General features: G+C 44.2%; 1 protein-coding gene and 1 long non-coding RNA gene across 7 annotated transcripts in view; one reads left to right on the plus strand and one right to left on the minus strand.

The window, feature by feature from the left end:
- mapk10 (mitogen-activated protein kinase 10) overlaps nt 1–12,361 on the plus strand; it is a 573,858-nt gene that overhangs the window by 422,283 nt on the left and 139,214 nt on the right. The window lies entirely within an intron of this gene.
- The window catches only part of LOC139244820 (uncharacterized), a 55,507-nt gene that overhangs the window by 29,238 nt on the left and 13,908 nt on the right, over nt 1–12,361 (minus strand). The gene's annotated exons all lie outside the window — the stretch shown is intronic.

Below are 12,361 nucleotides of genomic sequence, written 5' to 3' on the forward strand. Positions count from 1 at the left end.
CCACCATCACCACGCACAAGGGGCTGTTTGTCTACAACACGTGTCCGTTTGGCATTCGTTCAGCAGCCGCTATCTTTCAGAGGAACAGGGAAAGCCTGCTCAAATCCATCCCCGGAACAATCGTATTTCAGGACGACATCCTTATCACGGGTCGTGACACCGAGGAACACCTCCACAACCTGGAGGAGGTGCTACGCCGTCTGGACCGGGTAGGCCTGCGACTAAAGGAGTCCAAGTGTGTGTTTTTGTCCCCAGAAGTCGAGTTTTTGGGCAGGAGGGTTGCCGCAGACGAGATCCGGCCCACCGAATCCAAAACGGAGGCGATCCGTCGCGCGCCCAAGCCCGGAAACACATCAGAGTTGTGTTCATTTCTGGGACTATTGAACTACTTCGGGAACTTTCTACCGAACTTAAGTACATTGCTGGAGCCGCTACACCTGCTCCTGTGTAAGGATTGCGAGTGGTTTTTGGGGGACTGTCAGGAACGGGCTTTCAATCGGTCGCGGAACCTGCTTTGTTCTAATAAGTTATCGACCCTGTACGACCCCTGTAATAAACTGGTTTTGACATGCGATGCATCATCCTATGGGGTTGGGTGCGTGTTGCAGCAGAGTAATGATGAGGGCCAACTCCAATCTGTGGCCTATGCCTCCAGGTCGCTCTCCCAAGCAGAAAGGGGATATGGGATGGTTGAAAAGGAAGCACTCGCATGTGTCTACGGGGTGAAAAAGATGCACCAGTACCTTTTTGGCAGAAGGTTCGAGTTAGAAACGGACCACAAGCCGTTAACATCCCTGTTGTCCGACAGCAAAGCTGTCAATGCCAATGCGTTAGCTCGCATACAGCGATGGGCTCTCACGCTGGCTGCGTATGACTACACCATACGGCACCGGCCAGGCACCGAAAATTGCACAGACGCGCTCAGCAGGCTTCCACTGGCCGCCACTGAGGGGGCAGTGGAGCAAAGCGCGGAGATGGTCATGGCTGTCGATGCCTTTGACAGCGCAGGCTCCCCCATCACAGCCCACCAGATCAAAACCTGGACAAACAGAGATCCCCTCCTATCTCTGATTAAGAAATGTGTCCTGACTGGGGATTGGGCGCCCGCACACGGAGCATGCCCTGAAGAGGTCAGACCGTTTCACAGACGGATGGATGAGCTCTCCATCCAAGCCGACTGCCTACTATAGGGCAGCCGGGTAGTCATGCCCCAGAGGGGTAAGGAAGCATTCATCACGGAACTCCACAGCGAGCACCCAGGCATCGTGCTTATGACGGCCATTGCCCGGTCACATGTATAGTGGCCGGGAATTGATGCAGACCTGGAACACTGTGTTCGCAGGTGCACGACATGTGCCCAGCTGGGCAATGCCCCCAGGGAGGCTTCACTCAGCCCGTGGCTCTGACCCATCAAGCCATGGTCACGTGTTCACGTAGACTACGTTCATGGGAAAAATGTTCCTCATTGTTGTTGATGCGTACTCGAAATAGATCGAGTGCATCATATTGAATTCGTGCACGACATCCACCACAGTGGAGAGTCTGCGTGCGGACTTTGCGACCCACGGCTTGCCGGACATCCTAGTTAGCGACAACGGCCCGTGTTTCACTAGCTATGAATTCCGGGAGTTCATGTCGAGAAATGGCATCAAACATGTCAGGATAGCGCCGTTCAAGCCGGCTTCCAATCGCCAGGCGGAACGTGCGGTCCAAATCATAAAGCAAGGCATGCTCCGGATTCAAGGACCCTCACTTCAATACCGCCTATCGCGCCTCCTGCTGGCCTACAGGCCCCGACCGCATTCGCTCACGGGGGTCCCGCCAGCGGAACTACTCATGAAACGTACACTAAAAACTCAGCTGTCCCTCATTCATCCAGTCCTGTCGGACATTGTTGAGGGCAAGCGCCAGTCCCGAAATGAGTGCCACGACCGTAACTCAAAGGGGAGATGGATAGAAATCGATGACCCTGTATTTGTTCTTAATCACGCTTTGGGGCCCAAGTAGCTCGAGGGTACTGTAATTGATAAAGAGGGGAATAGGGTCATAGTGGTCAGACTCAACAATGGGCAGATATGCCGCAAGCATCTGAACCAAGTAAAAAAAAAGGTTCAGCATGGACACTGAGGAACTTGAGGAACATCATGAGATGCTGCCCACACCACCGCCAGTGAACGAGCAACAAGAACCGTCAGTAGCATGCACAGTCCCTGCGGCCAGCCCGGACGAGCCGGAATCACCACAGGTGACAAAGACACAGGCCAAGGCTCAACAACCAGAGCCCCAACTGCGGCGTTCCACGAGAGAGCGGCGACTGCCTGAAAGACTTAATCTTTGACCCAAAAACTTTGGGGGGAGGTGATGTCATGTTTGTAACCTTCACATAACTAACCTTTATGTAACAACACTGTATACACCTGAGAAATGCACACCTTGACCACAGGGGGTGAACTTGTGGGAGACACTCCTCACCTGGTCATCCAGGTATATAAAGGGAGGTCCCACGCAGGGTCATCACTTCTTGGTCCTGTGAATAAAGGTACAGGTCACAGAGTGACCTTGTCTCCAGTATGTGCCTCGTGTTGATTTGCTGTAGTGTGTAAGGACACAACAGTTGGGGTCCTGGACAGTGGGATGGGAGGAGGTAAAAGTGCAGGTGTTACATCTTCTGCGTTGCACGGGGAGGTGCCGTGGAAAGGGGAGGAATTAATGGGGGTGATTGAGGAGTAGACCAGGGTGTTACGGAGGGAGCGGTCCTTTCAGAATACTGAAAGGGGAGAGGAGAGGAAGATGTGTTTGGTGATGGGATCACGCTGGAGGTGGTGGAAATGGCACAATGTGGAGGCTGGTGGAGTGAAAGGTGAGGACATGGGGAACCCTATCGTGGTTCTGGGAGTGAGGTGAAAGAATGAGAGCAGAAGTGCAGGAAATGGAACGGATATGGTCGAGCGCCCTGTCAACCACGGTAGAGGGGAATTCTCGGTTGAGGAAAAAGGAAGGCATTTCAGAAGCATTGGCATGGAAGGTGGCATCATCAGAACAGATGAGACTGAGAAACTGGAAGAATGAAATAGAGTCTTTACAGGATGTGGGGTGGGAGGAAGTGTAGTCCAGGTAGCCGTGGGAGCCAGTGGGATTATTTGTCAGTGGGCTGTTTGTCGATAGCCTATCCCCAGAAATGGAGACAGAGAAGTCGAGGAAGGGAAGGGAAGAGAAGATCAGAGATGGATCATGTGAAGATGAGGGACGGGTGGAAATTGGAAGCAAAGTGAATTAAATTTTCCAGTTCAGGGCGAGAGCAGGAAACGGCACCGATACAGTCATCAATGTACTGGAGAAACAGGTGAGGGAGGGGAACTGAGTGGGACTAGAACAAACAATGTTCCACCTATCCCATGTAAAGACAGGCATAGCTAGGATCCATGCGGGGTCCCATAGGAACACCTTTCAATTGAGGAAGTGAGTGGCGTTAAAGGAGAAGTTGTTCAATTTGAGAACAAATTCAGCCAGGCGGAGGAGTGTGGTGGTGGATGGGGACTGGTTGGGTCTCTGTTCAAGGAAGAAGTGGAGCGCCCAAAGGCTGTACTAGTGGGGGATGGAAGTGTAGAGGGATTGGACATCCATGGTGAAAAGGAGATGGTAAGAGCCAAGAATTTGGAAACTAGGCACTTTACAGCCTTTTGGACTCGACATCGAGTTCAACAATTTCAGACCATAACCTCTGCCCCTATTTTCCCAGATGGCAGTTGTTGCTGATTCTGCCATTCCCATTTACACCTCTTCTAGACCCATCTTTTGTTTCTTTACTTGTCCCATTGTCATCTCCTTTTCCTTTGTACAATCATATCTTTTTTCATTTAATGTTTTGTGCCTTCCACCCTATCACAGACCTTCACTTTTGTTCTTTCCTCCCCTCCCACATTTCCCTGCCTCTGCACTTGCTTAAAATCTGTTACATTTCTAACCTTTTCCAGATCTGACAAAAGACCATCGACCTGAACCGTTAACTCAGTTTCTCTCTCCACATATGTTGCCTGACCTGCTGAGTATTTCCACCATTTCAGATTTCCAGTATCCACAGTGATTTTCTTTTATATCAATATAAGATTACACTAGTTGTCTGTTGGCTGGAATGATAACCTTGACAGTTTTTGGAGATCAATTCTAGGGTTGTCTTACAGACGATTGCTGGAATAAGCATTTACTGAACACATTAGTGAAAGGCTCACATTGATGACTTGATCCTTCAAAATTTAAAAGGGAAAACCCATAAAAGGTTTAGGAACATAGGAGGGTGCAGAAGAGATTTAGGGACATATCAACAGGAGTAGACCATTGAGCCCCTCAAGTCTGTTCTGCCAATTAATGAGATCATGGCTGATCTGCGAATTATCTCCATTTACCAGCCTTTGGCCCATATCCATTAATTCCTTTGGTTAATAAAAAAGCTATCAATCTCCGAATTAAAATTAACAATTGATTTTGCCTCAATCACCGTTTGCGGAAGACAGTTCCAAACTTCTACCACCCTTTGTGTGTAGAAGTGTTTCCAAATTTCACTCGTGAAAGGTCTGGCTCTAATTCTTAGACTATGCCCCATAGTCCTAAACTCCCCAACCAGCAGAAATATTTATCTCTAAACTACCCTATCTGTTTCCCTTACTATCTTGAAAACTTCAATCATATCACCCCTTAGCCTTCTAAATTCTAGGAAATATAATCCTAATTTGTGTAATCTCTTCTTGTAATTTAACCCTTGAAGTCTGGGTATCATTCTGGTAAAACTGCTGTACTCCTTCCAAGATTGATGTATCCTTCCTAAGGTGTGGTGCCCAGAACTGCTCACAGTACTCCAGGTGGGGTCTGACCAGGGTTTTGTATAGCTGCAGCATAAGTTCTACCCCCTTGTATTCTCGTCCTCTAGATATAAAGGCCAGCATTCCATTAGCCTTTTTAGTTATTTTCTGTATTTGTTCATGACATTCTAATGATCAATGTACCTGGACCCCCAAGACTCTTTGGACCTCCACTGTTTTTAGCTTTTCACCATTTAGAATGTACCATGTTCTATCCTTTTAAATTCCAAAATGTATGACCTCGCATTTGCCTACATTGAAATCTATTTGCGACAGTTTTGCCCATTCACTTAATCTATCGATGTCCCTTTGTAATTTTATGCTTTCATCTACACTGCCTACAGTGGGGTACCGCAAGGTTCAGTGCTGGGACCCCAGCTATTTACAATATGCATTAATGATTTAGACGAAGGAATTGAATGTAATATCTCCAAGTTTGCAGATGACACTAAGCTGGGTGGCAGTGTGAGCTGTGAGCAGGATGCTAAGAGGCTGCGGGGTGACTTGGACAGGTTAGGTGAGTAGGCAAATGCATGGCAGATGCAGTATAATGTAGATAAATGTGAGGTTATCCACATTTGGTGGCAAAAACAGGAAGGCAGAATATTATCTAAATGGTGACAGATTAGGAAAAGGGGAGGTGCAACGAGACCTGGATGTCATGGTATATCAGTCATTGAAAGTTGGCATGCAGGTACAGCAGATGGTGAAGAAGGCAAATGGCATGTTGGCCTTCATAGCAAGAGGATTTGAGTATAGGAGCAGGGAGGTCTTACTGCAGTTGTACAGGGCCTTGTGAAGCCACACCTTGAATATTGTGTACAGTTTTGGTCTCCCAATCCCAGCGAAGGTTCACCAGACTGAATCTCGGGATGGCAGGACTGACGTATGAAGAAAGACTGGATCGACTAGGTTTATATTCACTGGAATTTAGAAGAATAAGAGGGGATCTCATAGAAACATATAAAATTCTGACGGGATTGGACAGCTTAGATGCAAGAAGAATGTTTCCGATGTTGGGGAAGTCCAGAACCAGGGGTCACAGTCTAAGAATAAGGAATAAGCCATTTAGGACCGAGATGAGGAGAAACTTCTTCACTCAGAGAATTGTGAACCTCTGGAATTCTCTACCATAGAAAGTTATTGAGGCCAGTTTGTTAGATATATTCAAAAGGGAGTTAGATGTGGACCTTACAGCTTAAGGGATCAAGGGGTATGGAGAGAAAGCAGGAATGGGGTACTGAAGTTGCAAGATCAGCCTTGATCATATTGAATGGTGGTGCCGAATGGCCTGCTCCTGCACGTCTTTTCTATGTTTCCATGCCGCCTATCTTTGTGTTATTGCCAATTTTGGATATATGACTTTCTATGCCACCATCTCAGTCGTTTAATAAATACTGTGAATAGTTGAGACCCTAACAGATTCCTGCGGGACACCACTAGTCACATCCTGCCAATTTGAGTACCTACCCATTATCCCTACTGCCTGCCTCTTGCCGCTCAGCCAATTTCTTAACCAGGTGAATAATTTGCCCTCAATTCAGTGAGCTTCTACCTTAGTTAACAGTCTTTTATGTGGGACTTTAAGAAATGCCTTCTTAGAGAATAATTGTTATATTAAGGTAACTGAAACTTTCATTACCATATTAGTAGCACCTGATTCTGTCATACTCAGTGGCCAGCAATATTAATCCGGCTAGTGAAACGAAATAAGAAGGGTAGAGACAGAATTAAAAATGAGTAATGAAGGGAACAAGAATGCAACAGATGTTAAGGAGGTAGGCTAACCCAGAGTGAAATCCTGCATGAAGGAATACAAACTTAGCTAAATACTCATCCTTAGTATACATATATTTTTATATAAGTGACATTAATATAAAAGCATAGAAACATAGAAAATAGATGCAGGATTAGGCCATCCGGCCCTTCGAGTCTGCACCACCATTCAATAAGATCATGGCTGATCATTCACCTCAGTACCCCTTTCCTGCTTTCTTTCCATACCTCTTGATCCCTTTAGCCGTAAGGGCCATATCTAACTCCCTCTTGAATATATCTAACGTACTGGCATCAACAACTCTCTGCGGTAGAGAATTCTACAGGTTGCCAACTCTGAATGAAGAAGTTTCTCATCATCTCAGTCCTAAATGGCTTACCCCTTATCTTTAGGCTGTGACCCCTGGTTCTGGACTTCCCCAACATCGGGAACATTCTTCCTGCATCTAACCTGTCCAGTCCCATCAGAATTTTATATGTTTCTATGAGATCCCCTCTCATTCTTTTAAACTCCAGTGAATACAGGCCCAGTCGATCCAGTCTCTTCTCATATTTCAGTCCTGCCATCCCGGGAATCATTCTGGTGAATCTTTGCTGCACTCCCTCAATAGCAAGAACGCCCTTCCTCAGATTAGGAGACCAAAGCTGAATACAATATTCCAGGTGAGGCCTCACCAAGGCCCTGTACAACTGCGGTAAGACCTCCCTGCTCCTATACTCAAATCCTCTTGCTATGAAGGCCAACATGCCATTTGCCTTCTTCACCGCCTGCTGTACCTGCATGCCAACTTTCAATGACTGATGTACCATGACACCAGATCTCGTTGCACCTCCCCTTTTCCTAATCTGTCACCATTCAGATAATATTCTGCCTTCATGTTTTTGCCACCTCACATTTATCCACATTATACTGCATCTGCCATACATTTGCCCACTCACCTAACCTGTCCAAGTCACCATGCAGCCTCTTAGCATCCTCCTCACAGCTCACACCACCACCCAGCTTAGTGTCATCTGCAAACTTGGAGATATTACACTCAATTACTTCACCTAAATCATTGATGTATATTGTAAATAGCTGAGGTCCCAGCACTGAGCCCTGCGGCACCCCACTAGTCACTGCCTGCCATTCTGAAAAGGAGCCATTTATCACGACTCTCTGCTTCCTGTCTGCCAATCAGTTCTCCATCCACGTCAATTCATTACCTCCAATACCATGTGCTTTAATTTTGCACACCAATCTCTTGTCATTGAATATATTTAAGGCGAAGATAGACATATTTTTGAGCGATAAGGGAATAAAGGGTTATGGGTAGTGGGCAGGGAAGTGGAGCTGAGTCCATGATCAGATCAGCCATGATATTAAATGACGGAGCGGGCTCGAGGGGCCAAATGGCTTACTCCTGCTCCTATTTCTTATGTTCTTATGTTCTAAAACAGTGAGGACTATTTATACACACACAGCAGTTCTCATTGTGGGAGTGGCTTAGAAATGTTATAAAACAGCAGAAGATGATGGTAAGGTGATCAACTGGGAAAGTAAAGTATGAATGTGCACATGCCAGAGAAGAGATTAAATGATTATGTCACAAGATCGGTAGGGATGAGTAAGGGATCAGTTTATCCCAGCTCCTCATCATGGTATCTTACTACTTCTTAATTGATTCTACGGCTTTTGCCTCTACTATCTGACCTGAAGGTCCATTCTGCTTCTTGATTATTCTGAAGATTTTGCTGCTTCTTTACTCTTGTTTTTACCCCTTAGATCATATGTACCCTCACTTCCTACATCCCATAAAATGCTTTCACTTGCCCAGATATTTAGGTCAACTTGTAGCTTGCCAAGGAATCAAACTGAAAATCCCCCAATTTATTTTGGATTTTATCACATGTACGCATGTGATCTCCCTTGACTTCAGAAGGAAGCCGAGTAATGCTATTAAAGGGGAAAATAATAAATGAACAGTAACAATGACACAATATAGATTTTACAGTATTCATTAAACTTAACTATCTCCTTGAGTAAGTAGAAAATAACAAATATTCACGAGTGCTGCACTAAATTATTCTTACTGGGTGATTCATTTCCTTTTTTCACTGTTCACAGAAGTTACCTGGCCGTTCTGTCAGCTTTCAAAGGCTTCAGATATACTATCTAATTTGAACCAGCCAATAATGAAAAATACTTCCTCGAAAAATACCAGGACCAAGTCAATTTAAAAGCTTTCTTACAAATGCAAAATAGTAGGCAATCAAATATATATTCAACCTAATCCCATAAGATGTTTGTATTTGAATTGAATGGTTTGCAACCTACTTCTTCCCCACCCCCAGACACCTAGCTTAGACAAGTAACTGATTGAACTACCGCATCAAAAATAAAGTAAACTGTTGTTTTTTAATGGCTTATATACCGTGACAGAATTAAAGAAGCCAATTTAATCCTAACTCTTAGGCAAATGTGCTTCATTTCTCCTGCAGCCTCATTGTGTGAGGAAGTGCCTGATATCATTGACTTGTCTTTCATGACTTGGAACTCATTCATTGGTGTGCTGTCTTATCCTGCTCTCATGGTCTATTTTGAAATAATGTTCTGGATTTATCTATTCTATATTGTTTACCATTTTACACAGCTCTATGAATTCCCCTATCAATTTCCTTCTTTGAAGGTCAAAAGATCCAGCTTTCTCTAATCTTCCCTCACAACTCACTCTTTGACCCTTATTACTTTTCTCCGCACTGCCTCCAGAACTTGAATATTTCTTTTGTCAGTGACCAAAATTGGACTCAGTACTGAAGCTGTGGTCTGACTGTATAGTTATAACATGATTTCTTCTGACTTGTACACTATGGTTTGACTATAAATATTTAAGCATTCTATTTGTTTTGTTAATTGCTGTTCGGCAATGACTGGATATGTTGAGCACTGAGCCCAGTAATACCCTTGGATTTCTTTCAACTTCATCCTAATTATTTCAATACCGTTCTTACTGACAGTACATATGTCACTCATTTATTTTTTCTTGTGTGTAATATTTTACTCTTTATCTGCTTTAACTGTAATCAGAAACTGGTTTCCCCACTTAATTATGTTATCTAACTCATTCTGTTCACCCCCACCGCCGGCTGCCTGTTCCGATGCGACGGCCACTCTTCCCCACTCTGTAGTTTGGTATCATTTATGAATTTGACCAGATGGATATGGAAGGAGCCCCAACTTGGATCCCTGGAGTTGTCCCCTCTCTAACTGTGATCTAACTCTCATAACAAGTACCCGCTACTTCCCACCCTTCCACCAGTTTCTTCTTCATTCCCAGACTTTACTTTCAGTCATCACTGCTTTAAGCTTAAGCAGAAGCCTTTTGTTTGCAACTTTGTCAAAGGCTTTGTGGATGTCTTGTTCATTGGCCAGGAAATTACTTTCAGGTGGTTTAGGAATAGAAACGTAGAAAATAGGTGCAGGAGTAGGCCATTCGGCCCTTCGAGCCTGCACCACCATTCAATATGATCATGGCTGATCATGCAACTTCAGTATCCCATTCCTGCTTTCTCTCCATACCCCTTAATTCTTTTAGCCGTAACGGCCACATCTAACTCCCTTTTGAATATATCTAACAAACTGGCCTCAACAACTTTCTGTGGTAGAGAATTCCACAGATCCACAATTCTCTGAGTGAAGAAGTTTCTCCTCATCTCAGTCCTAAATGGCTTACCCCTTATCCTTAGACTGTGACCCCTGGTTCTGGACTTCCCCAACATCGGGAACATTGTTCCTGCATCTAAGCTGTCCAATCCCGTCAGAATTTTATATGTTTCTGTGAGATCCCCTCTCATTCTTCTAAATTCCAATGAATATAAGCCTAGTCGATCCAGTCTTTCTTCATGTCAGTCCTGCTCTCCCGGGAATCAGTCTGGTGAACCTTCGCTGCACTCCCTCAATAGCAAGATTGTCCTTTCTCAGATTAGGAGACCAAAACTGTACATAATATTTAAGGTGTGGCCTCACCAAGGCCCTGTACAACTGTAGTAAGACCTCCCTGCTTCTATACTCAAATCCTCTCGCTATGAAGGCCAACATGCCATTTGCCACCTTCACCGCCTGCTGTACCTGCATGCCACCTTTCAATGACTGATATACCATGACACCCAGGTCTCATTGCACCTCCCCTTTTTCTAATCTATCACCATTCAAGATAATATTCTGCCTTCCTGTTTTTGCCACTAAAGTGGATAACCTCACATTTATCTACATTATACTGCATCTACCATGCATTTGCCCACTCACCTAGCCTATCCAACTCACCCTGCAGCCTCTTAGCATCCTCCTCACAGCTCACACTGCCACCCAGCTTAGTGTCATCTGCAAACTTGGAGATATTAAACTCAATTCCTTCATCTAAATCATTGATGTATATTGTAAATGGCTGGGGTCCCAGCACTGAGCGTTGCGGCACCCCACTAGTCACTGCCTGCCATTCTGAAACAAACCCGTTTATTCCTACTCTCTGCTTCCTGTCTGCCAACCAGTTCTCTATCCATGTCAATACATTACACCCAATACCATGTGCTTAATTTTGCACACTAATCTCTTATGTGGGACCTTGTCAAAAGCCTTTTGAAAGTCCAAATACACCACAGCCACTGGTTTTCCCTTATCCACTCTACTAGTTACATCCTCAAAAAATTCTAGAAGATTTATCAAGCATGATTTCCCTTTCATAAATCCATGCTGACTTGGACCGATTCTGTCACTGCTTTCGAAATGCGCTGCTATTACATCTTTAATAATTGATTCCAACATTCACCTTCAGAGCTTTCCATTGTTGTGACCCAGAAAAGAAGTCTCCACTATGTTGTAGAACATGGTGTCATAGATAGGAACAGCTAGGAAAATCATGTTTCAAAATTAATATTTCAATATCATAAATTTTGATGAGCTGAAGCAGCTTACACTTTATTATAATGGGCTTGGATCTCCTGACTGCATTGACATTTCATTAAAAAACTGTTGCTTGTATAACACATTTTGAACTTTCATGTTTGACAGAACTTTTTGTTTAGTGGACCTATTTATCAATTGGGAAACATTATTGAAAATATGAGAAATATCACTTAAGTACAGATTAGCACACAAGTCCTTTTTAAAACAAAGAACTTTCATTTATACTGCATGTTTCATGACCTCAGGAAATCCCACTTTTGAAGTGTAGTCACTGTTGTAATGTAGGAAATACAGCAACCAGTTTGTGCACAGCAAGGTCCCACAAACAACAATGTGATGATGGCCAGTTAATCTGATTTAGTGATGTTGGTTGAGAGCTCTTCTTCAAATAGTGCCATGTCCACTTGAGAGGGCAGAGTGTTTTGCTTTAACATGTCATCCGAAAGACGACACCTCTGACAGTGCAGCACTCTGTCAGTGTGCCCCTCAGCCCATTCACTGTCTAACCCAGTTCAATGCTAGGATATGTTAAGGCAGTAGGATGTAATGGTTAATAGAAAATTAAAAGAATATTTTGCTTTGATATCAGGAAAATACATGTTAACCAAAGAATAGATTATTTTTTCTTTTCAGAAAATGTCTTAGTGATTCATACTTGCAAAAAAACACTGAGACTGTTGTGAGGAATCTGTTCAGATTAGAAGAAGCTTCCTCAGACAGGCCAGTGATATGTAGTTTGATCTGATGTAGATGGGATAATTTTTTGTCTTTACTGCCTGGGCATTAA

Source organism: Pristiophorus japonicus, chromosome 2 (genome assembly GCF_044704955.1).
Source record: "Pristiophorus japonicus isolate sPriJap1 chromosome 2, sPriJap1.hap1, whole genome shotgun sequence".
NCBI lineage: Eukaryota > Metazoa > Chordata > Chondrichthyes > Pristiophoridae > Pristiophorus > Pristiophorus japonicus.